The sequence below is a fragment of the Rana temporaria genome, chromosome 1 (genome assembly GCF_905171775.1).
Source record: "Rana temporaria chromosome 1, aRanTem1.1, whole genome shotgun sequence".
Classification (NCBI taxonomy): Eukaryota; Metazoa; Chordata; class Amphibia; order Anura; family Ranidae; genus Rana; species Rana temporaria.
Window position 1 is genome coordinate 557,752,150 of NC_053489.1, and position 17,924 is coordinate 557,770,073.

A 17,924-nucleotide genomic window follows, 5' to 3' on the forward strand; every position below is an offset into this window, starting at 1 on the left:
TGGAGGGGGCAAATTCTGGTGCAGATCTGCATGGTAACCAATCTGCTTCCAGTTTAATTGTCAAAGCTTAATTGAACAAGCTGATTGGCTACCATGTACAGCTGCACCAGATTTTGCACTCTCCAGTTTTAGTAAATCAACCCTTATGTATCAAGGATAGGGACTCACTATCCTCACTAATCTTACAGATTCTAAAGCCGGGTACACACTACTCCTTGCCCACCAGCTAGTCTGCTAGGATTGGCTGATAAGAGCATTTACTTTTTCTGGCAGATTAGCAGGTAATTGCTCCAGTATCTGCAGATTAGCAGGTAATTGCTCCAGTATCTGCTGATTAGCAGATAATTGCTCCAGTATCTGCTGGTGATGCTCGTTTTAAGTAAGATTTTGAGCTTTCTCCTATACATGATTACCTACACTGGAAAATGACTTTAGGTTTAGGGGTTGCAGCTCTTCATGGTCCCACCAAGTTTAATTGGGCCTGAGATACAGTTCCCATTGTGCCTGTGGTTGGGAGCTTTGACCCTCTGCTTATTAAAAATGCTTCCTTCCCTGTACAGTACAGGTGTCAAACACAAGGCCTGCGGGCCTAATCCGGCCCTCCAGGCCATTTAATGTAGCCCTCGCACCTCTTCTGCAGTTGCAGGAGAGCTCCAGCCCTCCTCTGGTCCTCCTCTAGACCCCTACTTTCTGCCTTCTTCCCAGCAGCAGCATAAGGAAAGGGGGGGTACACTGTGATGTAAGGGAGAGTGGAAGACTCAACTTCTGATGGTGGGGTGGCTCTTGATATCTATTATAAGGGGACGGGATGCGCTGAACATCGAATCTTACAGATACAACTGGCCCTTCTGAGGGTAATCATAATGCTGATGCGGCCCATGATGAAATTGCGTTCGCAGCCTATTGCTTTAGGGTTTGCACCCCAAAGCTCAAACACAGAGCAACAGAGGCAGTGGCTATAGGTGTACATATGTCGTAGCCGGGATTCTATGCTTCACAGCCATGGCAGAAATTACTGAGTGAAAACCACCTGAACGGGTCCCTAATTTTTATTTTTTTATTATTTTTTTTATTTTTTTGTTTTGTTTGTTTTTACATTTTTTAACTAGCCTTTTGGGGGGCTTTGGTGAAATATCAGGGTTCTCCATAGACCCCTGATGTCCTACATTTAAGAAAAAAACACTGAGGACAGGATGGAGGTGCAGATGCTAGAACTGAATCCCCTGAAGCTCAGAAGGAGGGAGAGGAGGAGAAGCTGACAGCGTTGCAGGGGGAGGAACAAGAGGATGGGTATCTGCAATAAGGCAGTACAGCATGTCCTCAAGCTCGGCAGGTGCCCAGGCCCCCCTTTTGAATCAATAGGGCCTGGTACATGAGGGCAGGCTGTACTGCCTAATCATTGGACAGCGCACAGGGAGATTAGGGTGTGCCCAGACACACCCCCTGCGCACACCTATGGAAAGCTGCATTTCCAGTGACCAGAAGCTAACTTTGAAGGTAGGTTTGATGCTTAGGAATATATTTAAAATTATGTAAATTGTGGGAAAATGGAAAAAAAAAAAACAACTAAAAAATTGTATCCCGTAATGTGAAAATAAATCCTCTATATTTATCTGAACAGACTGGCTGAGAAAATTGCTTGCAATGTGAAAATGAAGTGCTAAAATCTATAAGCTAGCAGATCAGGCAGGTATGTAATCAAAAACCTACTTCAACACACATAACATATGTAGAACAAGCAGCGTTAACCTTTTCCACTGAATGAACCTGCTTCAAAGGTATCATCCTGCAAGCAGAACTTTATAAATAATTGACGTGGCACGTTGCATTAAAGTCTGAGGTTTTCCGCGCAGCCGTCCACTTCTCTTTACACGTCTGTCTGTAGTGTTTATCATTTCATGAATGTTGTACCACCATGTTATCCGTTGCTGGGCTTCAGATGTAGTCTGCTGAGCCCCGTCTCCTGTCCTCAATAATACTTTATATGATTGCTCAGCAGGAAGCTGCTTTTTTTTTTTTTTCCAAAGAGGTGGGAAGCCATTGTCTATAAACAGGGAACCATACATGATTTTCAGCCAGCATTATTCATCTCTTCCCCCTCTGCATTTGCTGAGTATCTTTGTCTGGATGCATCAGTGACATGACTCATGCTGTCACCAAGCCATTAGAAGCACACTGAAGTAGCGATGGTAATTTTGAAGGGATGCAGCAAACTGGCTAGAAGACACATCAGGCTCCCTCTTGCTCTCACTAGACCCAGGATTCCTATTGTCAGATGCACTGGGCATGAAAGCAGCAATTTTACAGCACAAAAACTCCAATAACATTTACTGCGGTTGGCTGAGATTGAAATGCACACAGTCACTGCTCAGTCGTGGTTGCTTAAGCACCAGCTCCCCTTGGCTTTTCGCCAGTTTGTGCATTTCAAAGAGACAAGTCCTTTAAAGAAAGAGTTTTTTTTTTCCTTCGAACTTGCTGTGGGGCAAACAGACTGCTCAGGCATAGGTTTATTGCATTACATACTTGACTATGCAGAGTGGAATGCGGTGACATAATTGGGAGAATTATTGCGATCATTTGAATAAGTATGAAGAATTACAGCATATTCCACACTACACTAAACAGAAGTAATATAGACTGCCGTGGGTTTTTTTTTTATTTATTTTTTTGCTCAGCACCGGACATTGAATTAGTATTTATTAATTTGTAGAAGAAAAACCCAATACTGTGTTTGTTAAGAAGACCATGGGCCGGATTCACAGAAGAGATACGACGGCGTATCTCCTGATACGCCGTCGTATCTCTGTGTTCCGGCCGTCCTAACTATGCGACTGATTCATAGAATCAGTTACGCATAGATAGCCAAAAGATCCGACAGGTGTAATTGAATTACACTGTCGGATCTTAAGGATGCAATTCTAGGCCGGCCGCTAGGTGGCGAGGCCATTGCGGTCGGCGTAGAATATGCAAATGACTAGTTACGGCGATTCCCGAACGTCCGCGCTGCCCGTCGATCTAACTTTACGTTGTTTCCGTTGAGATACGCCGCGTAAAATTAGGGCTGATCCCTAGGTGTTCTAAGCCATGTTAAGTATGGCCGTCGTTCCCGCGTCAAAATTTTAGAAATCACGTCGTTTGCGTAAGTCGTCATTTACGTAAACGTCTAAACAAATGACGTCCGTGCAACGTCATTTAGCGCAATGCACGTCGGGTAATTTACCCGACGGAGCATGCACAGTACGTTCGGCGTGGGAACGCGCCTAATTTAAATGGTGCCCGCCCGATTTGAATTGGGCGGGCTTGCGCCGAGCGCATTTACGTTACACAGCCGCAAGTTTACAGGTAAGTGCTTTGTGAATCAGGCACTTACGCTGTAAACCTGCGGCGGTGTAACGTAAATCAGATACGTTACGCTGCTGTGGAGCAACGTAATTGTATCTGAATCTGGCCCTAAGAGTGTAGAGTCATGTATTGTTGATCAGCTTTTGTTAACCTCCGGAAAGTAGGTTTAGTAAATTTGATGTCAGCATTATTACCAGTGTCACATTATAGGACGGTTCACCGCGATAAAAGGGTGCAGGTTACATTTATAGGCAAGTGCAGCATGGATAGTTAGGAGCTCACTGAATTTTTGGTATGATCTACAGCAGGGATATGAAATTAGCGGACCTCCAGCTGTTGCCTAACTACAAGTCCCATTATGCTTTTGTCTCTGGGTGTCATGCTTGTGGCTGTCAGAGTCTTGCTATGCCTTATGGGACTTGTAGTTCTGCAACAGCTGGAGGTTCGCTAATTGCATATCCCTGATCTACAGGTATGTTTTGTGCCCCTAAGAAAAAAAAAAAAAAAAAAACATGAGCAAAAGGGAGCAAAAAAAAAAATATTAGTTGAGGTTTAAAGGTTATGTTCTATATGTTATGTTCTATATTAGTGATAGACTTTGGAGGATAGGGTACGTACATTTTGTTTTAAATTGTCAGGATTGAAAAAGTTAAAATAGCAGTCTAATAAAATACTATTTAGGCTTAACCCTGCTCCCACCCCCATTTTAAGCCCTATACTATATAAAATGCTTATACTTACCGTATATACTCGAGTATAAGCCAAGTGTTTCAGCCCTTTTTTTAAGGCTGAAAATACTCGAGTCAGTGTACCTGAAGTTATTGAGAGGCTGCGGGCGTCCATCGTTTAAAACTCGCGGTCTCCTCCGGCCCCTTCCGTGATAGCCGGAAACGTCTATCAGGAACGTTCTCTCATCCTTGGGTTTCCCAGCAGACACTGTGTTCAGTGTTCTGCCAATCACGGATGCCTTTTCATCCTCGGACAAGAGGACGTCCGTTATGGGCGAAACACTGAACACAGTGTCTGCTGGGAAACTGAGTCCGAGGATGAGAGAACGTCCGTGATAGGCGGAACTGTGTCTTCTGAGAAACGCCTATCACGCAAGGGACCAGGAGGAGACCGCAAGTTTTAAACAATGAATGGAGACCCGCAGCCTGTCAATTTCATGTACACTGACAATGGGCACAGTGAGGATGGGCACAGTGAGGTTGCAATGGGCACAGTGAGGTTGGCACAGTGAGGTTGCAATGGGCACAGTGAGGCATGCAAATGGTTGACCCTCTTTTCCACTTACAGTGGCTGCTGCATTCTCACCCTAGGCTTATACTCGAGTCAATAAGTTTTCCCATTTTTTGGGGTAAAATTAGGTACCTCGGCGTATACTCGGGTCGGCTTATACTCGAGTATATACGGTACTTATTCTGATCCGTCACATGATCTCCCCAGCGACTCACTTCAGTGAAGAGGAGATATCGTCGACAATGGCTGGAATGCCTGTGCTGATGTTACCCATAGGCTTACTATGGGGCATCCATTTCCGGCTCTCTCTCCTCTACACTGAAGCCGGCGCTTCGATCATGTGACTGGACTGAAGCACCATGAGAATAGGTAAGTATATTAATCTTTTCTTTATAGGGGAGATGGAATAGTCTTAGAAAGCGGGGTAGGAGCAGACTTTTTCTTTAAACTGCCAGTGTGACAAGTCATTTTTTTGGGAATGTTTATTATTTGAAAATATCATTGACGCTTAAAGTTTACTAAGCTTACCTTTGGGAAAACATCACCCTCCTTGCAACCCTCTCTAATCCATCCAGCAATTTTTTTCTTACCCTGTGAACAAAATGATACTCTCCTAAATCCACTGTCCATGTCCCTCACCAGTGCCACTTCTGTTTGCGGGGGACATCTAATCCAGCACTACAGATGAGCCCGCACCAACTGGTCCCCAACACTCCCCTTGTGCTGCTGTCACCGCTAGAAATTGAGGTTATCTCTAGCAATTCAAATTTTGATAGTGTTCGGAGCCAGTGAGGAAGCCATTCAGTTTCCTCAGCTGGCAAGAGAGCAAGTGAGTGAGTGAATAACTTATATAGCGCTACAAATGCAAACTGAATCGCCTCAAGGCGCTTGGCATCCATTTTTCTTCCATTTAGCCTTCAGAAAATATGGGTCTTGAGTTTTTTTCTGAAGGCCTGGTGATTCTCTTCCATTCGTAAATGAGTTGGTAATGAGTTCCACAGTCGAGGTCCTTGGACTGCAAATCTACGTTCTCCTTTGCTGTTGTAACGGGCCTTAGGGATTTGTAGTAGATTTTGGTTGGTTGATCGGAGATCGCAATTGGGGTTGTGGTATTATATTTTCCCACATAGATATTGGGGGGGGATGCCTTGTACACACTTATGTGTCAGGCAGAGGGCCTTGAATGTGATTCAGTCCTTGACGGGCAGCCAATGGAGGGACCTAAGGGTGGGGGAAATCGATTCCCAGGGTTTTTTGCCTGTTACCAGTCGCGCTGCCGTGTTCTGGACGACTTGCAGACGGGAAATCTGGTATTTTGGGAGACCTAGGTACAGGGAGTTAGCATAATCGAGCTTGGAGTTTATTAGTGTTCCTACTACTACTGCGGTGTCTTTTTTTGGAATGAAGGGCACGAGTCTTCTTAGTAGACACAGGAGATGGTGAGACCCGCTGACTACTGACCCAATTTGAGCATCCATTGTCATGTCGGAGTCAAAAATGACTCCTAGACTTATGACTTTGGTGCTGGGGGTAATGGTCGATTCCATAGTGACAGATAGGCAGCTTCTTAGCGATTTCGCTGCTGTCAATTTGTTGCTAGCAGCAGAATCACCTGTCTGACATTAGCCATAGGGTGAAAATGTATTTTAGTATAAGTTAATACAAAGATCTCGGCAGCTTTGTAGATCTGAAAGAACAGCTTATGGCAGTGGTTCTCAACCTTCTAGTGCCATGACCCCTTGATAAAATTTCCCAAGTTGTGGGGACCCCTAACAGTAAAATTATTTTCATAGCGTGGGTTGTCAGCACCCTAGGCAAGTAATTTGCGCCCCTAACCAGCCCCCCAGCCATACCTTGAACTGAATGGGTGGCTACGAAGAGGCTGAGTGGGCGGCCGCGTGCTTCATGAACAGCCCAGCTGGGAGGCCTTGAAAGGCCGCAGGCTTCAGGAACAGCCCAGGATTCAGTGACCCCTGGCAAATCATCATTCGACCCCCGAGGGGGTCCCGACCCCCAGGTTGAGAACCACTGGCTTATGGGGAATTTAACAAGGGAACTGAATTACACTGTAGTCCACATTCCTCAAAACTCACTTTTAGGTTCGTCTAGTGACAGGGGTCTCAAACTGGCGGCCTTCCAGCTGTTGGGAAACTACAAGTCCCATCATGCCTCTACCTGTGGGAGTCATGCTTGTAACTGTCAGCCTTACAATGCCTCATGGGACTTGTAGTTTTCGCAACAGCTGGAGGGCCGCCAGTTTGAGCCCCCTGGACTCTAGCCTTATTAGGAAAAGGACCATGGAAGTGTTAGAACACGGAGCACAAAACTTTATTTTTCCACAAATGAAGAAACAAAAAAATATATTTTTGAGTAGTGTTAAATGTTTTCATACAGTAATCTGGTTTGTTAATTCATGTGAGTTAGAATCATTACATTTCAATGTTTTGGTTTCTGTTTGTTTTAAATTTGCATTTTTATATTAGTTATTGCATGTTCCATTGCTTGCATATTAACCATTCATGAAAATGTATTTAAAATATGCATAGATTGTTATCATTGGGATTGGTTTACAGTTTTGGCTTTTAGTGAGATTCTGAGCAAGAGCAGAATTATATTTAGAAAAAGACTAAGCTGTTTTTCTTAGTGTTGTATAAAGCTGGCTGGTAGGGGGTCAAGCACAGACAAATGCAGAACAAAATGAAAAATCCTTTTTAACTGTAATTTTGCCTTACATGCAGTCTACTTGCCCTGGAGTTGAAGACTGAACAAAGTTGTTCTTATACACTTTGGCCAAACCCAGTCTTTCAGCACATCAAGAGGTCTCTATGAATACGTTTCTAAAATGTCACAATCCATAAAAACAGTATCATTGTTTTCCAAAAACACTCTGTTATTTACCATTAAAACAGTCCTTGATTTTTTGGTCAGGTGATTTTTCCTATGCTGAGATGATGTCATCAGTCTTCTGCAGGCATGAGGAAGCATTTCCTCAGTCTCCTTTACCTCCATGATCAGACTACAACATTGTAATTTTATAGCAATTCACAGGGTGCGAGGCTGCAGCTGGGTGAGGGAAAAGGGGGTGATCTGTGTCAGACATTTGTAAACTGCACAGGCCGCATAATTTACAGGATTGCGTCTTCTCAATATACAGGATTGCGTCTTCTCAATATACAGGATTGCGTCGTCTCAATATACAGGATTGCGTCTTCTATTAAGGTTTAGAATAAAATAGTTATGTGCTGGGCTGCCAAGAAGAGGGTATACAAACTTGTTGGCAGCTTAGTGAAACCTGTACTATGAAGTTGCCACTACATACACTGGCTCCATCACTTTCTCAGTCACTGATCCATAAGAAGAACAATCATGTAAATTTGTGACATCAAGACTCACAATCTACAATCCAGTACATACCCGTTCTGGGTTAGAGAGAGCCATAAGATGAATTTGACTGACAGGCAACTAGCATTTTCAGAGGTGGAGCTTAGCACCAGAAACCCTTATATTTCAATACAGGTTTCCTTTAGGTGGGCAGCACATACAAAATGTAATGGCAGCCGCTCAAGTCTGTCCACATTGGCATGGCCATGATGTTTAGCTTATGCTAAGGCAAATTTACCTTGTTAGATCCCATTTGGCAAGCAGTACTTCTTGCTAAACATGTCAATTTAAGTTAATAAGCAGGACTCTAAATGCTTGCCAACTGCTTGGCATCCAGTTACATAGTTAGCCTGGCTTAAAAAAGACACAAGTCCATCTTATTTAACCAATAAAAGGGAACAAAATGCACTCCAATGCAAAATCCTCCTTGGGGTGAAAAAGGAAAACAGACATTCAAGAGGCTGCAGTTTTGTTTCCTGAATGCCTGTAGGCCGGTTCTCAACAATCTCTGAAAAGTGTTCCAAGCTGCTTTTCAGGGGTGTGTTGGACACCACCGCATGTGTGACCAAGGTCTTAAATAGGTCAAAAACTCTTTTGGTCATACTTCTCCTTTAGGTAACAGATGTACATTTTATTCTGCACCCATATTCAGCTGACAGCAGGCTAAAGTTCGCTGTCAGCTGACATCACTTAGATGGTCCAGGCTCTGGAAGGATCCCGACTTTAATGTTAGGATCTGCCCAGGTGCTTGACCTGCAGGCCCTGGAAGGATCCCGACTTTTTAATGTTGGGATCTGCCCAGATGCTTGTCCTGCAGCTAGCTCAGCTTCTCAGCACGCTACTTAGAGCCTGAGCCAACCCCTCCTGCCCCTTCCACAACCCGGTGCTCCAGTGAGCGCTGAAGGGGCAGAGCAGACATCAGTCACTCTCTGCTCACTGAAGATCAAGAACTGAGCAATTAACGTTTGATCATTAAGTTCTCGGTGTTGAGGCGGCAGGGGACAGATGCAGCATCAGATCAATACTGCCTCCACCTAGGTGAGTATGTATCTTTGTTAAAATCTATACATCTTTAAATGTAAGTAGAATAGAGAGGTTTGACTGGGTTGTTTTTTGCAATAAGACTGGCACTGGAGGGGCAAAGCATGGGATATTAGAGTAGACAGTCACAAGTCCATGCGGTAGGACTTATGGAAACGTTAGTAGATCTAAATTGCATTACTGTCTGCCTCAAACTTTAGAACACTTTAGCTAGTTGCCTGGAGTCCGTGATGAAAGCAAGGTAATAGAAGGAAAAAGGTCTAAGATGCCTTCACTCATCTGACACTGTTATAATCTTAGTATGTTTATTCATCTAACTGAAGTTTAATTAGAAACGGATGTCAACTGATTTAACTAGAAATGACTTTAGTGCCAACTCTAAAGGTCCCTTGATCCATGTGAAATCCAAAATAAGTGCTAAACACAGAGCAACCTTTTGTGAGTCAGCCTGTTCGGATTAGGCCAATTTGTAATGGAGATCTGACCCATATTGAGGACGATGTGAACACTGGAAGAGTTCAGTTACCTTGAATGAATGGAGCAAAAAGTCTTCCTTGGCACAGGGAATCAGCTTGACAGCACATTAGTTCCACATTGGTTCCAGTTTATCGATTTCTAATTATCTCAACATTCATTAGAATTCAGGAAATTGATGTCAGACATTCCATACTAAAATTAGTGTCACCCTGCAACTGCTCCTGATATGTTGGCGGCAATTACACACAGTATATAGGAATAGCACAATCTTGATGTTAATGTAGCCTTTCCAGCCAAAACACTTATTGATCTGTTGTGTTTTGTTTCTTTTCTTAAATAGTCAGCAGCTTTAGAGCTGAAGCATGTTATCTAACACCCCCGTTTTCTCTCCTGAGATGGATTAGTGATGTCATCAGATTCATTTTCACTCAAATTCATTTTCAATAGCGATTATCCAATAGCTATAAAACGTGATTGTTCAATTAAAAAGGACCTAGCATCAGATATATTTGTTATGTTAAATGTATGCATTCTAAATAATGCGTAAGGCTCACACTTACAGGTATTTGTTACATCTCACATAGTTCAAATTACTCCCTCCAACATTGTTATTATGATTTCCTTCCCCAAAAAGTCCGCATGTGGCTTAGGAAAGACACATTGATGCATCCTGGTGCATTACAGTAGTGTTTATGCTCTTTGGCAATTGTACTAATGTCTCACACAAGTCAGTTCATTGGTGCTGTCTCTCAGTCTGTGACCAACCAATGTAAAAATCCAACACACTCATTCAGCTTAGTCTCCTATCCATCAAACTGTCATGGCTCTGTTCCCTTGCTGCCTTCACCCTATGACCTGCGAGTGTTGCCATCTATTGCAGCTAGAATGCTCTTTTCATGCAGAACCTGTGTGACTTTTTATTGATAAAAGACAAGTCGGGCTGTTGATGTATATGTAGATGTGGGGGTTAAAAAAATCCCAGTAGGGATGCAAACAGCAGAAAAAAAAAATAGTGAAGTATGGAAGAGTTGGAACCAATATCAGGTTTTATTGTTGTCCATTTCCTCAGATGTTCACTCCTTTCCTGTCCAGGTGACAGGTGTCAGAATAAAAAGGAATCAAGGGAATACGTATACAGGATCTATAGTAGACACTCAGACAACATTTAAAACAGAAGTTTCATGCCTTTCCCAATCTATCAAAAAATAAAAAATTGTCTGAAAATGGGCTGTAAAATTTTGGAAGACCATAGAAAGCTTTAAATATTTAAAGTGATTTTAAATGCTCTGATTTTTTAAAATACAAATAAGAAATATGTTAAACATACCTGCTTTGTGCAATGATTTTTCACAGAGCATCACTGATCCGCCTCCTCTTTTTGGGTCCCACACCAGTACCCCTAGCTCCTCCCACCCACTGAGTGCCACCATAGCAAGCCACTTACTCCCAAGCACTGCTCTGGGTGTCCATTGACACCCAGAGCGGGGCTCGACCCCTTCTCTGTCTGCACTGATTGCAACGGCTCCTGCTGCAGTGTCTGAGCTAATGAGAAAAGCAAGAGCTAAGAGAGCCTCTGCCCTAGTGCACGTCGCTGGATCGAGATCAGGTTCAGGTAGGTATAAAAGGGAGTTAAGGGAGAATGCAATAAGGTAAATAAAACCCTGCCTTTAGAACCACTTTAACTTTGTTACAAAAGTGTTGGTCCGGGTTCCTATGATCTAAATTATTAAAGCTGAGGTCTAGATTTAAAAACCCCTACATCTATAGTTACAATAAGGGGTGTTTCCTGTTGTGTGACGACATCTGTATCCTGTAGAAATCTTCACTGCAGAGATTCCACATTTTTGCAGCACCAAAAGTTCAGAGACAGGAAGAGGACAGTCATCCCTGCAGTGAAGATTTCTCCAGGGCCCAGCTAGCTGCACAACATGGAGCATACATTACATGTAAGGGCTCTTTCACACGAGGTGGACCGTTTTCGGGCTCCGCTTTGCTCAATGGGGATCGCTCGCTAAACGGTCCGCTCGTGTGAAAGAGCCCTAAGTGGTAAAATTCAGCTTTAAAGTGTCATGTTCTATCATTTCTGCTAATTGGAATAGCCAATCTCTTTCTGAACTCTAATCACTCCTGGCAGAATCAGATGACCACTAAGGGCTTAGACATGTAACAAGCTTCAAATTGTCTGAGTCGGCTGTTTTTTTTGCAACAAAAAACTGTATTTCATATGATGGATATAACAGATTGAAAGGGAACCTGGGTGGATATAAACACAGGATCTGCCATCTCTAAGAACATATACTCTGGCACCCTGGTCCTGGCCTTACTACCTAGTGCGCTACTAATTTTGAACTTTCAAAATGGGAGTTTAGCCTTTTGGGCTACAATAGATACTTGCCCAGTTTGCCATTATGTAGTGAAGCCAAGATCATTATCACCACCATAGCAGTCTAAGGCCTTAATATTTCCCTATCAGGCAGGAAAGGTTGGATAACAATTCTGACTGTACATAAATATAAATCCTTTGGTCGGTAATCCAGTTCACATATATTTATTAGTGTGCATTTACCTACTGTATTTACCCTAGAGTTTGCCTGTAAGGGAGTTGAATATCCAGTGTAGCAGCTAGGGTAAGTCATATTTTACAATATGTTCACTATAAAATGGTATCTCTTGGAATACAGCAATCCAAAAATGAAGACGTAGAAGCAAGGACATTGAACGTCCCTTTAATATACAGTATATAGCGTGTAGACATTGACAGGTTTTCCCCTATACATCATATAGTCTTCACTAATTTGGGAAGCTGGTGCTAGTATTTCTATTAATCACATGAATTATATGCCCTTTTTTCCCTTCACTTAAAGCGGAGTTCCACCCATATAAAAGCCCTCAGCTACAAAAAGGGTAACTGCTGACTTTTAATAATTAAACATTAACTTGTCCCACAGTCCAGCGATGCGGGCGAACAAAGCCCCTCTCCTCTGCCCCTCCTCTCTGCGGCACCGGTATCACTACTTTGGGCACCTGGCTGTGGCTTTACAGCCGGGCACTCCCTGCGCATGTGCGAGCCACTCTGCGCTTGTGCGAGCCATGCTGCGCACTGCGACTGGCCGGGCTGGGATTGCAGGGAGGAAGGGGCTGAGGTGAACTTCCTTAAGGCGCCACGGAGCCCCAGGAGGAAGTGGGGGCTGGATGCCTCTAAAAAGACGGTATCCACTCCTCCTCCCAAAAATTACATGCCAAATGTGGCATGTCAGGGGGTCACCATCACTTAAAGCGGAAGTTCCATTTTTGGGTGGAACTTCGCTTTAATGTTACACAGTGACAAGACTACATATTTTGGCCATTCACAAACCCCCATTGTGATTTTGATTAGGGAGAAAATCTGGTTTCACACCAAACAAGCACACAGCAAACAAATTCACTGGGCATCCTTTGTGGAATTTGAACCCAGGAGCTACAGTTGTAAGCCAAGAGCACATCACCATCTACCTGCCTAAATTTTAATGGCAGCAGAAGGATATGGTAATCATGCCAATCATTGTGCACCCTCCGTTAATTGAAAAGCTGGTGGAAGGAATCTGTATTAACCACATCTTACTAAAAGTTGGACTAGCATCTAACACTGGCATTTTTAATGGAAAAGAAATAAAACGTTTAGTTGCCACCTTTTTGACACCTCATAGGGTGTTTTACAACACCTTGTGACAAAAAAGTCCCTGAAGGCAAGCCAAGTAGCTGATAATGTTCCTTTGATCACCTACCAGCACCATGAACCGTACAAGAAATAATACAGTGTGGGATTCAGCGGAATCCTGGCATCCCCTGGTCACAGCCAGTGATGTTAAAACCACATGTTGCTTGCACACTGTGGGATGGAGATGTTGGCATTAGAATCTCAACAATCAAGACATCATGTCGTTTCAGTAGAAGTTTAATATCCTCACTCAGCATGGGTTTTTAACAGGCGGTAGCTCTTATTAGTCACTAGGTACCTATATTTTCTTTTCTTTGTTTTTTTTTTTCACTTCTCCGTTTCATTAAAAGTGCTTACTTTTCTAAAACTATGCAGATAGCTGTTTCTGCTGACGGAAAAAAACACAAATAATTTCTGAATAATCATATTGCTCTATGCTCCTTCCCGGTCTGTTGCAGATGAAGTATGGTACTGCATTTCTTCAATCCAGAAATGGTTGCGTGTTGACAGATACTGAGCATTCCAGGATTTTTTCCATATATAGGAACACATACTGTATAGTATTGTGATTAATAACAGAGCGTAGAGCACTGCTAGTGAATTTTATGCCTTCCTGACACACAGTAAATGTATTATTAGGCTCATAGTAGAGTCTGGCCTTATCTCTCTAGGGATGATTACACTTTAACAGTATTCTAGTAGGATTTGACATAATTTGATTAAAATAGTTACACGTTACAGCAAGTACTAAATCTATGGGCAAAAGTGGCAACACGCAAAGATTTTCCTATGCTATGCGACCGATTTAATCATTGCTTGTGATAACTGAACAGCGTTGCAATGGTAACACGCATGTACCAGAAGAGATTTTCCTTCATGTAGAAAAAGCTTTGCAACTGTTGAAACATCATTCCTTTTTATCATAGAAGAAAGGAATAGTTCTTTCATCCAGCATGCTCCACTGCCCTGTGATGCTTTTTTTACGGTAAAAAGGTACAGTACGGCTTGTTCACATAAGCCCTGCTGAGGGTGCGGTATCCTACATTGCACTGTACCACGCAAAAACGCATACTTGTAAATAGAGTTTATGTTTGATAGTGAGGCTGTCTCAGAAATGACAGGCAGGTCTCTTGTCTCTTATTGTTCATTTTTTTAAGCAGAACTTCAGGAAAAAATAAGATAAAAATAAATAGCTCACTAAAAGATAAAATAACAAAACCAACTTTTGCTGCCGTATTCAATCTTAGTCCAGACACTTCCCCAGCAGAACCTATTTTTTCTGCTCCTAGATGTCCTGAGTCTGGTGGTCAGCAGCATTCAACTCACTACCTCTAAATCCAGGTCAACCTAGACCAGTGATGGCGAACCGTGGCACCCCAGATGTTTTGGAACTACATTTCCCATGATTCTCATTCACTCTGTGGTATAGTTGAGCATCATGGGAAATGTAGTTCCAAAACATCTGGGGTGCCAAGGCCCACCATCACTGCCTTAGACCTACCCCAAGCCTGTGACTGGTCAGTGAAAGGAGAAGTAGCACAGAGATAATCTCATCTCACTGTCAAGCCTCGTACACACACACGATTTCTCGGCAAGAACCAGCAAGAAAACCGTGTGTGTGTACGAGGCTTTCAGGTTTCTCGTCAAGAAAACTGCCCAAAATCTCGATGAGAAAATTAGAGAACCTGCTATCTATTTTCTCGTCGTGATTCTTGGCAGTATTTTTCTGCCAAGAAACCTGAGCGTGTGTATACTTGCCTATCACCGTGGAAATCCGCACATGATCAAAATGACTTTGACGCATGCGCGGTAGCTTCCAAGGCATGGGCAGGGTGTAGCAAGATGGCGGCGACGCCATTGAATATGAAGAGTGCATGCTCGTCGTAGTCGATGACGTCACCGCGTTCGTTCCATTCAAAAGAACAGCTGAAAAAAGCCTTACGGAAACGTCGTAAAAAAATGTGCCGGACGGACCTACGTTTGTGGATCGCCGTATCTAGCTAATTTGCATACTCAACGCGAAAATCAACGGAAACGCCATCTAGCAGCCAGCGTAAATATGCATCTTAGATCCGACGGCGTACTAAGACGTACGCCAGTCGGATCTAGCCCAGCTTCAGGCGTATCTTGTTTTGTGGATACAAAACAAAGATACGCCGGAGCAAACTAGAAGTTACGCGGCGTATCAATAGATACGCCAGCGTAACTTCTTTGTGGATCTGGCCCTGTGTCTTTAAGAGTCCATGCATACTAGGAGATTACACACCCCAAAATGAGCAGGTTAGGAATTTATAGTGTATGTATATGTATATATATATAAATAAATAAATAAATATATATATATATATATATATATATATATATATATATATATATATATATATATATATATATATATATATATATAGCATATATATGTGTGTGTGTGTGTGTTTATTTTTATACATATATATATATATATATATATATATATATATATAGATAGATAGATAGACATAGATGAGAACCGATCTACAGAGCTTCATAAACAGGCACTCAGAGGAGAGGGGAAGAGTTAGACAGGAAGGGCTAGTGTACACTTGCTCATAGAGAACATTGTCAACTTATGTTATGGTTGTATAGTTTATAGTTATACAGAAAAGTTTGGAAGAAAGCTACAGAGGGAAAATGCACAAATATAGATTGACTTTTATCAGCCGATGGGCACTGCAGGATTTAGCCTGGCGTGTTTGAAGTTCTATCCCAGCGTCAGCTGATTGCATGTTCCAAACTTACAAATAGGAAGAACTTTAGTCCAGGACCTGCCGTGCAGACACTTAAGAAAGCACAAGTGGATGCCGTATAGAACAGGGCTTCCCAATTCTCTAAATGGCCTCAGCATTTCTATCAGCCGTGTACAGCTGGACTTTGCCTGTAATTGCCGTTAGGATGAGATACTCGACATGGGGTTTTGGAGAAGCCTGGGTATGTATTGTTTTCAGACAGGAGAGTTGCAGATTTTGATAGGCTCATGCAGCTCACCCATTTCTTACACACTGATGACTTGACAGCGGGCAATGGCGACAGAGGTGATGAAAATGTTAAGGCACAAAGATATTGTTTTTGTGGAATACCTTCACAGTGTAACAGGGGGTGAATTAGGTCTGTAATTGTAAAACAAATCACTGCTCATTATGCTCTTAGTGTGAGGCTGCATTCATCTCCCAACAATATAACGTAGCACATTTACAAAAGAGTAATAAAACCGGAATTTCTATTCAGCAAGCAGTACATAATTGGAATATCTTTCATTTTCTCATAAGCGTTCGGTAAGAATTCCCTAAATCTGCATTTTTACCATTACAAGAATCCCCGACCCTTTTCCACTTGTATCTAGTACCTGATCCCAAAGAGGCTGGCTCTCATTAACATAATTACCACCTGAAAGCCATTAGGAAATCAAGTGGACAGATGTCCGGGCTAGATTTGGTAAACTAATTTAACGAAAGGTGTCCAGTGGAACATTAACATCTGGACTTGGAAATGTGGCTCTTTAATTAGAGGGATAAACCAGAGTAGATAGAGGTAAGACAAAGCTACGAGTTGTTTTTTTATTATTTGCACTCTTTCTTCTTAATGCGCACAGTTATGGTTGAAACTTAGCTTGTTGTTTTAAGTGATGTCTTTAATTTTTTATGCAGTATATTTTATATACTCTGTACTTCTGCATTTACATTCCGCACACTAGATGCATAAGCCTGCCTGCAGACTGACTTTCCTATGCGTTTGGTAGAATGGACATGAATCACTTGTGGGTAGGCATGGAGCATCTATGTGACAGGCAGTACGTATGTTTATAAATACACTGTCCATTATATAGTCCATCCGTTTTATTTCATGATGGGGTAATGATATATTTCTTGAGTCAAGAAGGACCACTTTACAGGGCTTTTACATTTTACAATTTTACCAAGAACACAATTCTTTGATAAACATAGTTGGAGACCAAATTATTTATAACCTTTGACTGGCAGAGTGGAGGAGCATACATGACATGTCATAAATGACATGCCTGGCTGTTGGAGGGGGTCCTCTGCACTGAAAACATGAGTTGCATCACCTAATATTAGCTACACATTGGTATAGGTCAAATATACGTTTTTGATTTAAAACAAAAACTTTATTAACTGCTTGCCGACCAGCGCACGACTATATACGTCAACAGCATGGCACGGACAGGCAGAAGGACATATATATACGTCCCATTTAAGAAGCCGGCATTGTGGGCGCACTGTGACTCCAACCGCGGGTACCGTGGACTCGATGTCCGCGGGCATATCCGCGATCATGTCACGGTGTGGAAGAACGGGGAAATGCTGATATAAACAAGGATTTCCCTAGTCTTCCTAGTGTCAGGACAGTGTAAACAGCTTCCTGTAATCGGAAGCTGTGATCACTGTCGTGTCACACATAGCCCACCCCCCCTACAGTTAGAACACATCCCTAGGCACACTTAACCTAGTGGTATCCCCTTCACTGCCAGTGTAATTTTCACAGTAATCGGTGCATTTTTATAGCACTGTTCGCTGTAAAAATGACAATGGTCCCAAAAATGTGTCAAAAGTGTCCGATTAGTCCGCCATAATGTAGCAGTCACAATAAAAATCGCTGATCGCCGCCATTACTAGTAAAAAAAAAAAATATTAATAAAAATGCCATAAAACGATCCCCTATTTTGTAGACGCTATAACTTTTGCACAAACCAATC

The 17,924-nt window shown here is 42.5% G+C and overlaps 1 protein-coding gene across 3 annotated transcripts in view; it reads left to right on the plus strand.

Moving 5' to 3' along the window:
• TENM3 (teneurin transmembrane protein 3) overlaps positions 1 to 17,924 on the plus strand; it is a 1,530,681-nt gene that overhangs the window by 1,126,135 nt on the left and 386,622 nt on the right. The gene's annotated exons all lie outside the window — the stretch shown is intronic.